This window comes from Macaca fascicularis, chromosome 9, assembly GCF_037993035.2.
Source record: "Macaca fascicularis isolate 582-1 chromosome 9, T2T-MFA8v1.1".
In the NCBI taxonomy this organism is placed as follows: domain Eukaryota; kingdom Metazoa; phylum Chordata; class Mammalia; order Primates; family Cercopithecidae; genus Macaca; species Macaca fascicularis.
The window spans coordinates 57,501,154-57,516,120 of record NC_088383.1 but is presented as its reverse complement, the minus strand read 5'-3'; the positions used below and the strand labels follow the sequence as shown (position 1 = coordinate 57,516,120).

Below are 14,967 nucleotides of genomic sequence, written 5' to 3'. Positions count from 1 at the left end.
ACAAAGCATCTCAACCATGTAGATGACTCAAATATGTCAAAATTCAACCCGCTGGCAAAGCTGACCAACAAGAAGCAGGCTCCTATTCAACAACCTCTTAGCACTAGGATAGTTGGGGACTAGTCATTTAACAACAAATTACTTCAAGTTGTTTCACTGAACATCTCATCCTCCCAAGGTCACTTCGATAATATCAGGCATGTAGCAAATACTTAAGATTCTAACCACATTAATTTGTGTACAATGTATTCTTGCACTAACTTCCTTTCCAAATGGCATTTCCCCCGATCTAAAGGAGTGTGAAGGATATAGTTTCCTATTCTGCCAGGACAGGACACTTAAAAGGAGCCCTTTTCATACTTATTAAAGGAATATATTTACTAACAGAATCGATGCTATATCTCTTACTTTAAAGCATAATTTGAAGTGAAATTCAGAGTGACTGCTAATGAATATGGTGTTTCTTCTTGGGGTGATGACAATGTTCTGGAATTGGTGATGGTGATCAATGCACAACATTGTGAATATACTAAAAACCACTGAAATATATACACTCTAACAGGTGAATTTCATGTCAATTAAATTTCAATAAAGCTATTTTTAAAAACCAATAATTTGGAAAACAAAATAACACAACTCTGGTTCTTTACATAGGCTGACTGTGAGCTACTGCCAAAGGATTGTCAGTAACCCCTACTAGAAGCTGACATACCTTAACTAGGTAAAGCAATAAAACGTTGGTATCTCAAAGGTTTTCATCCCTCATCTTAAAAAAGTATCATTTTCTTATTTCTTCATTTCCACTTTACACCAAATAATAAGAAGCTCATTAATTAGTTCACTCTTTTCGTATTCTTTCAAATCCAAAACAAACGCTAAACTGTTCAGGGAGTGGAAAAGAGCTTTAACTTGGATAAATGAATTATTTTGAGTTTTAGGATCATATTTTGTACCAATGTGTTAACACAAGTTAGAACTTAAAACCAAACATTTCAAGTAAACATTTCCAAAATATTAGAAATATTTCTAATAAAACATTTATGTGGCTTTGTCCTCAATTTTTCACAAAATGAGTCACCAAAAACCTTTCAAATAATATTCACAAAATTATAAATGCAATCATTTTAGACCCCTACTGAAATACCAGTTTATGTGTGCCTGTGTGTGCATTACGTACATACACACACAGACACACATAAACTAGTACATACACAGAAACACACACCCCACAACCTACTTTAGTTTATTAATCATATTAAAAAAACATTTAGACAAGATTTTATTTTAGGACAGTGAATGACCTACACGTGATTCAAAAGCCCATGTCATCATAACAGATAATGTACATGAACTGATCATTTAGCCATCTGAAGCGACAGTTGCATGAAGCTTCCAAAACTTTATGGAGAACATTACAGTTTTTTTTAAGGCTTGAATTTAAATATTATCAATTACAAAGAGCTTTTCATCAATCCGACTTTTATTGAACACTTACTATATTCCAGGCTAGGTGGTGGAGAAACAGATGCAAGACAGGCCTGCCCTCAAGGAAGTCCCATTTTGATTGCTTGCTTTTGTCAGGCACAGCACTAAACATGTTCACTTAGAGCATCTGACCTCCTAGGTTTAACGTTAACCACAGCAGGGGAATCTGAGGTAACCATTACAAATGACTGTAAGGCTGCAAGACTGGAAAAAATAAAATTTAGAAATAAACAAAAGCTGTTGTATATTTAGACCAAATCTAATTCTACTTCCTAACATTACACTTGAACTTCCAGATATACTGCTTAAAAAATGACCCAGAACATAACCATACCTTCCTTAACAGACATCTCTTATGTAATTCTCTCATTTAAAGGTCCATCTATTATACTTCAGTCAAAGCATCCTCTTCCATGAAAGGATACCTTCCTTTACCTTCAAACCAAACCTCTTCATCTGGGTACGGTACCGAACAGTTGTTGAATGAATGAATGAATGAAAAAACATGTTCTAATTGCCAAAGAGGTATTTGCTGGATGCCTATCTCAAAACACAATGGACTGACGGACCAGAATTCTACTGGACAGATCGCTGAATTTCAGAGGTAAAAACGGTAATCACTGGACAATGCCATGTAGTTAACATGTTATTAAATTCGCAATAAAGACCAGGCGGGGAACTTTCAGAAATAAAAACGGAAAGTGTTCATCAGGGTACTTTAAAATGGACTTGGTTCTACCATCTCTGAATCCGGAACACAAATGTGAGACAAAGAGATGGGAGGGTGGGGTGAAAAAGTCAAAAGGTCACCACCGAGTGACCCTCAAGAGAAATGTGCGCTGACCACCGAAGCTCGGGCCAAGCTGGATGGACACCTCCCACCCGAACCACGGGCCTGGGCTGTGCCTCGCAGCCCAGAGCTGCAGGCCATCCCGGCCCTTTTCAGCGCTGCTGCCTGCCTTCGCCCAGAACCTGAGCACAAAGAAACCACCGAGAAGCAAAATACGGTCCCCATGGGCGCGGGGCAGGCTTGGGGACCCGCTGGTAGAAGCCCTCTTCCCGGCTCCTCGCCGCCCCGGAGGCAGCCAGGGTGCGGCGGGCCGCGGAGACGCCTCTGTCCGACCCTTGCCGAAGTGTTTCAGAACTTGCCACCCACCCCCCCGCTATTTTCTTCTCCCGCCGCGGAGGCAGGACCCGCGCGAAGAGGACGCGAGAGGACAGGCGGGCGGGGCTCGCCGCGGCGGGCGGGCTGGCGGGTAGCGGAGCGCGCCCAGGTCCCGCAGCCCCACGCCCCCTTGGCCGGCCCCCGCCTCTGCGCCGCTATTGTTCCCGCGCCGCCCCCGCCCGCCGCGCGCTCCCGCCCCCACTCCCGGGAGGGGGTTACGGCTGAGGAGAAGGCGGCGGCAGCGGCACAATAACATAAACACGACGGGGCCGCCTGCCGCCCAGGCCCTGCGGCATCCGCCGCACTCACCCGGCAGCGCAGCGAACGGCGACAGGGAAGCCCGCCAGCGGGGACAGGGGCGGTCCGAGCGGTCGCCGCGGCCGTTACCCAGGTCTGCTCGCCGCTCCGCGATCCTAGCCGCGTCGTCCAGCCTCGGCCGCTCCGCTGAGTAACAGGGACGCGGGCCGTCACCGCGCACGCCCGCCCACGTCATCGCGCAGGGCGCCGCCCCCGCGCCTCCCGAGTGGCCTGCGGGGCGGGGCAGCCCCGGGGCCCGGATTGCGGGGGCGGGGCCGCTGGCCGGGGGCGGGGCTACTCCACGGGGCTGAGAGAACTTGCGGAGGTCGCCTGGAGGCGGAGCCGCGGAGAGAGCCTCCGAGGGCAGTGGGTGAGGGGCGTGGCCAGGAGCGGGAGGGGCGGGCCCTGTGGTGGCACGTGGCGGCGCGTGGCCCCAGGGGACTGCATCTGGTTGGCGGCGGTAGCCAGGTCGGAGCTTAAGGCTTCGGGCCTCGTCACCACAGGGTTTGAAGGGCAGGTGAGCTTAGGCCAAACTTGCGCAGCGAACAGACACCCCTTCCTGGTACACACCTGAGTGATGAAGAGCTGGTTACCTTGACCGACAGTACGTTCCATGCTGAGGACACCTGTCCGGATCCCAGCAACCTACAGAGAGATAAGTGTTCTCTTCAGCTGCCCCGGTAAAGCTTCCTCCAGTTTTTCCAAAATCCACTTCCTCCGAGATTCCTTGCAAATCCACCTCTTCCCAGATTCCTTGCATTACCTGGTTTACCTCTGAGGCCCCACAAAACGTGTAAATGTTACAGAAGCGATAAATTGACAAGCCTTTAAATATCCAACAACAGGTGGAAAGGCGTTTAAGTTACCTACATCCATGCAGTAGAATACATTTTAGCAATTTAAACGCCATGTGTTCAAGGAATTCTTAACAACACAGGAAAATGTTAACAATATATCATTAAGAGAAAGAAGCAAGAAACAAGTCTTATATATAGAACGATCCCACTTAGTTACTATATATACACATAGAAAAAACCTGGAAAGAAATACACCAAATTATGTTAGCAATGGTTCGTCATTGGACTATGGAATAAAGGGTGACTTGGTTCTCTTTTATACTTTGGGTATTTTCTCATGTTTTCCAAGAGGAATAGTTATGTTCACAATCGGAAACAAGTAAGTTACTTTAATAAAGAATATATAAATATTTGTTGAATGAATGAATGATTTCAGGTAGACTACTTTCCTATTACATGTGGGGCTGGCCTCTTTCTGGTGATTCTAAAAGCGAACATACAGGTGATTATTCATTCATTCTCTTCCCATTTCCTCTTTTCCTCCCTCTCAACCTTCTTAATTTCCTTCCTTCCATCCTTTATTCCTGCAATAATTATTTATTGCAGGCCCATTCAGTGCCTAGCAGTACAATAGAGTTTACAGATTTAATCACTGTACTATGAAAGTAATAACAGTAAATGCAAAATTATCACTGTATTATAATACAAATTGTTAAGGATACATAATATTATGAAACTAACTAATACACTAGTTAGTAAGGCCAGAAAAGATTTCCCTGAGGAACTGTCCCTTGAGCTGGGAATAGGTTTGACTAGACAGAGAATATTTTAGAGAGAACTTTGCATGCGAAGGTCCTGTGATGAGATTAAGCAGGATAAGATGGAGAACTTCAGGAAAGGCCAGCTCTGCTGGAGGAGCAAGGAAAAAGGAGCTATGAGATGAAGTCAGGAAGATTGGTAAAGGGACCAAACATAGGACAGCCATATTGGCCGTGTTGAAAATCTTTTTATCCTAAGTGCAATGGGAAGCCCCTGACATATTCAGCAAAGAGTATGGCATGGTCAGAATAGCGTCTTGAAAATATTCCTTATTGGAAAGAGGCCAGGTGGATGTAGGAGTAGCCTAGACAGTAAAAGGTGGAGGCTTGATCTAGGGTGATGGTCATGGAAATAGCTGATGGACATGGAAAGATCTGTGAATTATTTAGGAGGTCCAAGGGGCAGAACTTGCACATTCTCCAAGTGATGGGTTATGTGGGGCAATGAAGAAGAGGGAGACATCAAGGAAAACTCAAAGGTTTCTGGCTTGTGGCCAAGGATGGATGTTAGTGCTGGTTTACCAAGATGGGAATTTAGAAATGGACCAGACTGGGATGAAAATATCATGAGAGCAGGCTGTTTGGCTGTTTGGCTTTTGAGATGCCCAAAACTGATGTTAAGTTGGTGGTTGGATATACAGAGCTGAGGTTCAGCTAGGTGAGAGACGAATCATTGACAGTGAGTGATGCCTTGAAGCCTTGGGATAGATGGGTCGGCCTAGGCCTGAGCAGAGGGCCTACAACCAGGCTTGGGGAACTTCAATGTTAAAGGGCCACAAAGGGGAAGATGAGTCTGTGATGAGCTGCCAGGGAGATAGAAGGATAACCAGGAGAGAGGTGTTCAAGAAGAAAGAGCTGATCAATAATATTAAACATAAGAGGAGGCTTGGAATCCTGAAGTAATAGAACCAGAAGTGAATTAGTGTGGGCTGGGAAATGAATGGGAGGTGAGAAAATAAAGGTGGTGAATGTGGATGAGTTGGGCAGTGAAGTAGGATACAAGCACATTTTACATCTGATGGGAAGACTCTTTTGAGAGGGAGAGGTTGAATACACACAGAAGAGAAGAAAGAAATGTGTGTTTCCAGGGAGAATGGGGTATGATCGAGCACACAGACAGAGGTACCGCCTACTCTTCACCAGTCAAATTAAAGGCCTAGAGGTAACAAAAAACAATACAACCCTTAGAGCTGTTGTGAAGTGAGGGGAGTTGCTGGGAGCAGAGCTCCAGAGTTTCACACCCAGTTATGTGATGCTATTGTCAATAACAGCCTCTGTCTCACTCGACAGAGCGAGCTTCTGACTTAGCATCTACCATAGTCAGTCTCTGATTATCTAACATCTAGAAAGAACATTCCACATATTTACATATGTGCATTCGTATGTTTGTGTGTGTGTATGATTTCAGAAAGCATTTTGCTATTTCTGATGGAATGTAATTATCTCTAATATTCTGCAAATTCAAAATGCTTTTTTGTAACCCAGATGCAGTATTGGGCCGCCTTCTTCCTTCTCATACAATTCTTTCTTGTCAACCTATTAGGGTTCCTTGTTAACCTATTAAGGGACTGACTCAGAAAAAGAGGAAAACATAGTGAATTCAGGTTTCTTGTCTCTTGTCCCAGGGAAGCTGTCTTGGGGACACATGGTCTTTGGATACCTCTGAGGCTGGGATGGGGAAAGGAGAGAAGAGGAACTGTAGGCTTTTCAAACTCAGTCTCTGCTGGAGCCCTCAGGGATGTTCAAGAAGAGGTGGCACTCTGCGAGAGTACCTCTTCCCTTGTCATCCCAGACCACACACACTGGATTGCACTGAAGATGTTTCTTTGGCTAAGGTAGTCAGGTGAATATCACCAAGCTGTTCAGTGTGCAGAAAGTGAAAGTTGAGACTTCAACTTACTTCCTAATTCCCTGACCTCACCCCAGGGGCAGGGAGTTGGGTTGGGGGGAAGGTACTTACCAACTAAAGCCTGCAGAAGGGCATCTCCAAGGACACTGCCTCTGCCCTGACTCCACCTCCAACACCATCCTTCTCTGTTAGCCTTTCTTTCAAGCCTCCCAGTCTCGTCTCCCACCCATGTCTCCAGTCAAGTCTACCTTTCCCCCAACAGGAGGGAGAGGTTCAGCACCTCGGTCAGTCAGTCCCTGACTCAGGGATGTTCTTTGAGAATCTTTCAAGGTAGAGCCTGCTGGCTCCCGATAGAGCGAGATAGACCTTGGATGCATGAATAGAGGAAAGACGAGTGTTCGTATTGTAAATCCACCCTCCAACTGCAAGAACTATGGCTCCTCAGGGGTAGGAAAGGGCCAAAAATGACCCGAGCTCCTCAGTCGCAACTTGAACAAAATGAAGTGGAGACAGAATGGGCAGAACTCTGATTTGAAGTTACAAGTGGTACCCTGTTTTTGCTTGCAGGTACATGCAAGAGAGAATCAACTAAGCTAGTCAAGTTTATAGATTGAGTACACATGCATATTTCCATGGGAAAAAAAAGGTCAGCATTTATTCCTCTAAGACGATGGTTTTCAAATTGTGGTTCCGCAGACCAGCATCAGCTGAGAACTTGTCGAAAATGCAAATTCTCATACTCACCTCAGACCGGCTGAGTGAGAAACCCTGAGGAAGAAGACCAGCAATCTGTGTTTTAACGAGCCCCCCAGGCATTTCTGATGCCCATTTGAGTTTGAGAATCCCAGCAGCAGGACACTGACTTGCAAGTCACCCTGCTCATTTTAATCACCTGTGGCTGGCGGGCTTTTAAAACTACCCACACCCGGCTGAATGCAGTGGCTCACACCTGTAATCCTAGCACTTTGGGAGGCCGAGGCAGGTGGATCACGAGGTCAGGAGTTCAAGACCAGCCTGACAAACATGGTGAAACCTCATCTCTATTAAAAATACAAAAATTAGCTGGTTGTGGTGGCACATGCCTGTAATCTCAGCTACTCGGGAGGCTGAGGCAGGAGAATCACTTGAACCTGGGAGGCGGAGGTTGCAGTGAGCCAAGATCACGCCACTGCACTCCAGCCTGGGCAACAGAGGAAGACTCCATCTCAAAACAAAACAAAACAAAACACCACCCACACCCAGGCTCCATGTCTGGTGCTCCTTCTCCAGTGGTGTGGGGTGGAGCCCAGGCTTTGTAGCTTTTTTCAGATCCCCTCAGGTAATTTTAATTTGTAGCCAAAAATGAAAGCCAGTGCCCTAAGAAATTTGGCATATTTTCTGTTCTTTTAAAATCTCAAAGCAACTGGACAGAACATCTTGCTCTCCATTAGCTTTTGTGCTTTCATTCTTTATTTAATTCTTACTTTCATTATTTTTTCCCAATGTTTTGCCCCCATCTCCCACATCTTATACATATGCTAAATTGTTCTCTTTGCATTGACACCCCACTGCCTTAGCTTGGGCTGCCATCACAGCATATCATAAACTAGGTGGCTTAAGCAACAGAGATTTATTTTCTCGAAATTCTAAAGTCTGGAAGTCTGAGATTGGGGTGTGCCAGTATGGGTAGGTTCTGGTGAAGTCCCCTTTCTCAGCTTGCAGACAGGTCACCTTCTTGCTATGTCCTCACATGGCAGAGTGAGGGAGAGAGAGACACACACAGAGAGAGAGAGAGAGAGAGAGAGAGAGCTCTCTGGTATCTCTTCTTATGAGGATGGTAATTCCACCGTGTGGGCTCCACTCTCGTGACTTCCTCCAACCCTAATCACCTCCCAAAGTCCCCACCTCCTAATGCCATTACAATGGGAGCTGGGGCTTCAACATATGAAATTAGAGGAAATAGAGACACAATTCAGTCCATAGTATCCAGAAACTGAAGATATTCAGGGTTTATCCTCTGGAGAAAAAAATATAAAGGAAATTGAATAGGAGAGAAAGAATATTTTATTGAAGTCATACAACCTATACATAAAATATTTGTTGTTTTAAATAAATGTTTCAGAAGAGAGCTTTCTACCAGATCTCTTAACATCAACTCCCGCCGGGCGCGGTGGCTCACGCCTGTAATCCCAGCACTTTGGGAGGCCGAGGCGGGCGGATCACAAGGTCAGGAGATCGAGACCACGGTGAAACCCCGTCTCTACTAAAAATACAAAAAATTAGCCGGGCGCGGTTGTGGGCGCCTGTAGTCCCAGCTACTCGGGAGGCTGAGGCAGGAGAATGGCGTGAACCCGGGAGGCGGAGCTTGCAGTGAGCTGAGATCGCGCCACTGCACTCCAGCCTGGGCGACAGAGCGAGACTCCGTCTCAAAAAAAAAAAAAAAAAAAAAAAAAATCAACTCCCTACCCCATCTACAATTATTAGCTAAGAATTTCTTTGAGCACCAGTGAAATTTTGCCATTCATAGCTCCTGCACTGTAGAACCTGTGCTATGGTCTCATGGTGGAGAGAAGATACTAGCCCCCTCCACCTCTATCTCCACCTTTACCTCCTGGCCTTCACCCTTACCCTTCAGATGTAAAACTGGAGCTCATGCTAGACTGGCAGGCATTCCACCAATGACCCTTTGGCGGAGAGACCCCTGTGAATTCCCAACCTTGGCCAACAGTCCTACTCATTCGTGGCTGGATTTGAAAAGACTCTTTGTGGCATCTCTGGGAAATGAGAAAGAGATTCTGGCATCACTGGAGAGTTATGAGTCTCTGCATGTGGCAGAGTTTTGAGCCCCTCAGAAGGCAAGCGGATGTGTTTCCCTGCCGCTGCCTTGCCAGTGACCTCTGCTGGGGCATTCTCATGTTCCTGACTCAGAGGTGAGCCCTGAGGTCCTCTGACGCTCCTGAGAAGGTGCTCTTGCTTCTAGAAAGTGAAGATTAGAAGACAATTTGAAGGAATTTTCAATGACTTCTTAAACCTGTTCCTGAAGCAGATTCCCAGTTCACTTCTGAGGGTAGGTTGCATTGCTTCTCTTGCCACAACCCTACAGGATTCACTCCCAGCTGAGGGTTGGCATAGCTGGTCAGCCTGGCCAGCTTGAGGCTTGTTGTGGGTCTGGGAAGCTAGCAGAGGTGAGTAGGGTTTTTGGGCCTGGGAAAAGGCAGACGGAAGTATCATAACCCTTCAAGGTGTGGGTCTCTTAAAGGAGGGACAGCTACACAGGAAAATAAGTAAAGCCGGGCATGGTGGCTTATGACTGTAATCCCAGCAATTTGGGAGGCCAAGGTGGGAAAATCATTTCAGCCCAGCAGTTTGAGACCAGCCTGGGCAACAAAGCAACAAAGTGAGGCTCCAACTCTACAAAAAAAAAAAAAAAGAAAAAAAAAAGCAAGGTCCGGTGGTGAACACTGTAGTCCCAGCTACTCATGAGGCTAAAGTGAGAGGATTGCTTAAGCCCAGGAGGTTGAAATCGCAGGGAGCCATGATCATGCCACTGCACTCCAGCCTGGGTGGCAGAGCAAGACCTATCTTCAATGAATAAATAAATAGCATTCCTCCCCAAATGCTCCAGCGATGCTTGAGGAATAAGCAATCCAGGGTAGATAGGGCAGAAATTTATTTCTGGGAGTGCTAAGTCATGAAGACTGGATAAGGTCTCAAACCTACACCCCAGCTCACCACTTCCCTTACCCCCTGCAGTATTCTATTTCCTTGAAAAGTCAAAGTGTGGTTGGTACTGCCAATCTGTGCAGAGCAGGGAGCAGGACTTCTCTTTGGCATCAGCAGGAACAACAGAGAGATCACAAATACCCTCTTCCCAAAGGCAGGGCCATGGTTGAGATTCTTTCTATCCTCAAGCCGTCAAGCAAGGTCCACTACAAGGGTGTGCCATTGTAGGAATGGGGACCCTCCCATTTGAAACTCTTTGTGAGGGCACCTACTCATGCACTCAGAGAAGGAAGAACCACACAAACTACATTGGATTCAAATATTTGGCCCCATCTAGCCTCACAGCAGAGTGGGACATCAGAACCTAGGGGGCAGAATCTCCTCCACTATTTTTGAGGTCTGCAACCCCAAAGGGAGGCTGGAAAGGGCTGTGAGAGGCAAGCCAAAGAAAACCAAGTATCAAGACCTGGCCTCTGAGGCACAGACTTCAACCAAAAGTGATGGGGGAAAAAACTGCACAGAAGCAAAATTCCCCTGAGGAAACTAGCCAAGGCACCAGAAATCTCCCCACCACATCAGTCCTTCAGCTTATAGATCTAAGACAAGACATTTACGAGTGCCAAGGTAAATGGTGAGCTCAAGGGTTCTCAGGTGGTGCTCTGCTGAGATGGAAAGCCGTGGATTCTCAGTGACACAATTGTGGACTTTTCTCTAGAGTCCTTGTCAACAGGGGTAGAGAAATAGAGACCGCATGTGGAAGGGTGTATCTGGGAGCTGGGTTTTATTCCTGAGCATGTCAAACGGAAGGATGGACATCAAAGCAGTTGAAGGTGCCCCAGAGATGATCAGGGTAAGGACTCTGGGGCCCAGGCTGGGAGGGCAGTGAGGCCAGGAGAGGACAAATATATCGGGGCAGAATTTACACAGGAAGCAAGGTTTTCAGTTCTTTAGGACTGAGAATGGTGGTAAATTCAGTTGCAAGCATGTAAGGAAGGAGAGGGACAGAGAGGAACTGGTTGAGACACCGTATTTTAGGTTTCCTGTGTGGAGCACCCTAGGCATGTTCACACATGTGTACAGCTGCTCCATCACAGAAGTGAAGATCACTCATAGTCGGAATATGAGCCTCTTGTGTTGGACTCCTAGTTGGATCAGATACCCCAGGTTTTCCAGGACGGGTCCAGTTTATACCTGTTGCCCCAGAATCATTATTAATTGTGTGTCTGGCACTTTCAAAAGCATCCAGGTTTGAATGACCAAATTATATAATCCCTTTCCTATGCAGCAAATTCTTTGGGCAGGGCCGGCTTCATGAGCATTTGACCTGTGCTGTCACATGGGACCCTGCTTTCAGAAGGAGTCCATGGCTGGTTTAATGCTCTGCTGTTGCCATCTTGCAATTCTTATAATTTCATCTTTGGACTTGTGTTTTGTGAGTGCAGTCTGATGGTACACTGGAGCCCAAGCATGGGCAGAGGAGATATACCAGGCAGTAGGGTGTGTAGCATGGGCCCAGGCCCACTGTCCAGCACACATGTGTGCCTGGGGCAGCCTGAGGCACTGTGAGACTTTGAAGGGACAATTGGAACCAGAGCATGGGCCCAGATTGGTGTTGGTTATGGCAGCAGCAGCAGTAAGAGATACTGGCCATATCTCAAAGAGAGGAGGGGCTAGATGGAATCCCAGTGGGACATGTCTCCCCATGAGTACCCAGAGCCCATCTCAGGGCATCTGCACTTTGGCCCGAACTATGGGACAGAAACTTTCCATGCTGGGGCAGTAAACTTTGTTAGCTACAAACTGTACACTTATTACAAAACTGTACTCTTATTACCAAATAAAAATGCAATGAAGACATTGCAATAAAGCATATCAAGGAATTATTAGAGTTCTTCAAAGAGTTTAGAATATTTGCTTTTGAAAATTGCTACAACATTGCAAAATGAATATCCACAGGCTTAAAAATAAAAATTAAGATAAACTATTGTCATATTCAATAAAAAGAGTACTATTTTCACATGAAACTTCAGATAAACCAATTATTAATGAGGAAGATATTTTAAAATTAACTTTCTCTTGTGATAGAAGATACAAGGATATACCATTAATGTATAAACGGGTATTTTAAATTATAGACAAACCATAAAGACACTTTGTTTCCTGTGCAACTTCCACAAATTACAGAAAATGTCAGAGGAACATTAAAATACCATTGTTTAAATTTACATTTGAAATTATACAACTTACGTGAAATTAAGTTGTATGACAAGTTAAATTTTAGAAAAATTAAATTAAATTTAAAAAAATTAAAATTAAAATTAAAATTAAATTAAATTAAAATTAAATTAAAAATTAAATTAAAAAATTAAAAGTTAAATTTTAGAAAAATTGTTTCTTAAGAAGCATCAGTTCTAGATGTACTAAAATTTATATTTTGAAATAACTTACCAGAAATTTATTCTAATGTTGTCACAATCTAAAAAATAATCTTAACAGTTCCAGGAATAATCACATCTGCAGAATGATCCTTCTCAAAATTTAAAATTATCAAAAATTATCTTTGTGTACTTGCCAAGAGCAACTGACGTTGCTTTTAATTATATTAATTGAAAATTAATTGTTTTTAAAGTGGCTAAAGCTATACATTTTAATGACCTGACATATTTTTAGAAAAGTGATTCAGAAAAATATTATGATCAATCAAAATACCACCTTAATAATACTTAATAAAGTATTATTGCTTATTGTATTATATAAAATTATGATACCATAAATAGGTTTGGGGAGCAATTTATAGGTTTATAATGTTATTCATGAATTATTATTATACCATTTCATTTGATAAGTAATATGATACCTTAAAAGAGGAATATTTATATTTTAGTACCTTTAATGACACTTTTTTCTTGCTTTTCGAACAAGGGCCCACCCCATTTGCATTTTGCACTTGGTCTCACAAGTTATATAGCTGGCCCTGTCTTGGGCACTGAATTCACCAAGGATAATTCTATGGTATGGTGTGATGTGGTGTGGTATAGAAATGTGCCCAAATACCTTGTGAATGTCAGGGAATATGGAAACCCAGCAGGGAGGCTAGGCAAAGGAATAGTAGGTCCCTCAAGGCAGGAGGGCTTGGGCCCTGGGAAATGGGAGCCTGCACTTGAGCAGTCATCTGTGTCTTCAGGGAGAGCAGAAGGCAGTTAAGGTAAGGAGAGGAGAGAAGAGTCTTTGTGGAATCTTGGGTCACTACTTTTGATGGGTTGGGTTTCCTCTCAGCAAGGGTCAAGTGAAAATGCCCCCAGATAGGATTAACTATCTGTGCTCAGCCGCAAAGGAATTACCTCAAGAATGGGTGGGGGGAATCAATCAGGAAGTTTAACTTTTAATTTTATTAGGGCTTGTCTCAGTCTGTTTGTGTTGTTATAAAGGAATACTCAAGGTTAGACTGTCTCTCTTTCTCTCTCGTGTCGCACTGGTGCAGAAAAACCATTAAGTTAAGCAAGGAGAAGTTCTTAGTAATCTTTAGAGTCCTCTATCCTTGGCCAGGGTTGAGGACGGGGTACAGAGTTCAGCAACTCATAAATGGGCCAATGTAGTATAGCAGGACACTCTGGTCTGGGATCCCCAGATTCTGGGGGTACTTGGTAAGATACTGAGGCCTTGCCCAGGCCTCATTGTTCCCAATTTTTATTTTCTTGATGTAAACTCCCTGGGACATCTGGGGGGTTCCTGTGGAGATACTCTGTTAGGAAATACTGAAAACTGTCCTGTAAAGATTCATCACTTAGAACCAAAGTGCCATGAGGCAGGACCCAAGATTGACCACATTTGCTTGTTACTGACATCAGGACCCCCCTGAGGGGTCTTCAGTTGGTTTGGGGGAGTGATAAGAAAAAGAAGATGGTAAGAAGATTTGAGAGGTAATGAAACATGAAGAAAGTAGATGAGACTCCTAGCATTTCATCTGTGGCGGGATAGGATCAGGTCAGGGAGGGAGACTGGTGGCTGGGGATTGAATGCAGCTCCTGAGGAATCCAACCAAGGATAACAAGTCCCCAGGGCAATGACAAAGCCCCCTTTGGACCCCATGCATAGTGCACCCCTATGCTTTCTTTGGTACCTTCTGCACTCCACCCACACCCTACTCTAGCACCTCTATGGTGGCAGGTCTCCCAGTCCAGGGCTGTTTATACCTGGCACCAGGCCCATGAGGATCATTTTCAAACACGGAGATATTTACACAGAGCAAGAGGGAAAACGCATATCAGGTTTCACCCTGAAATCCTGGTGCCTGACCCAGGTCTCTGTCCTCTACCTCTACCCTAGACACAGACACAGACACACACACACACACATTCACATATGCACACACCTGTATGCATATGCACATGCACTCACACAACACATACACACTGATATGGTTTGGCTGTGTCCCCACCCAAATCTCATCTTGAATTCCCAGATAATTGAATCATGGGGGCAGGTCTTTCCCATGCTGTTCTCGTGATAGTGAATGAGTCTCACAAGATCTGACGGTTTTAAAAAGGGGAGTTTCCCTGCACAAGCTCTCTTCTCTTGTCAGCCTCCATATGAGATGTGCCTTTCACATTCCACCATGATTGTGAGGCCTACCCAGAGATGTGGCACTGTAAGTCAATTAAACCTCTTTTGTAAATTGCCCAGTCTTGGGTATGTCTTTATCAGCAGTGTGAAAATGAACTAATACACACACAGAACCAGGAACTCTCTCCCCTTTTCCCATAAGAACTCAGGCCAGGAACCACTGTCCTGGAGGAAATGAAGCCCTAGAAATCACCCTTCCTTCTACCTGTCTTTATATCCAGAGAGTTTTGA

The 14,967-nt window shown here is 44.9% G+C and overlaps 1 protein-coding gene across 16 annotated transcripts in view; it reads right to left on the bottom strand.

The window, feature by feature from the left end:
• The window catches only part of MAPK8 (mitogen-activated protein kinase 8), a 134,859-nt gene extending 131,756 nt beyond the window's left edge, over positions 1–3,103 (bottom strand). For 8 of the 16 annotated variants that reach the window (XM_045399916.2, XM_045399908.2, XM_045399917.2 and 5 more), the window contains exons 1-2: positions 2,960–3,103; positions 1,496–1,689 (exon numbers count right to left, since the gene is read on the bottom strand). The gene's annotated coding sequence lies outside the window, so the exon portion shown is untranslated. The remainder of the gene's footprint in view (positions 1–1,495; positions 1,690–2,959) is intronic. The other 8 variants (XM_045399920.2, XM_045399912.2, XM_074001610.1 and 5 more) reach the window with 1 other exon arrangement.
• Positions 3,104–14,967: the final 11,864 nt, after the last annotated feature.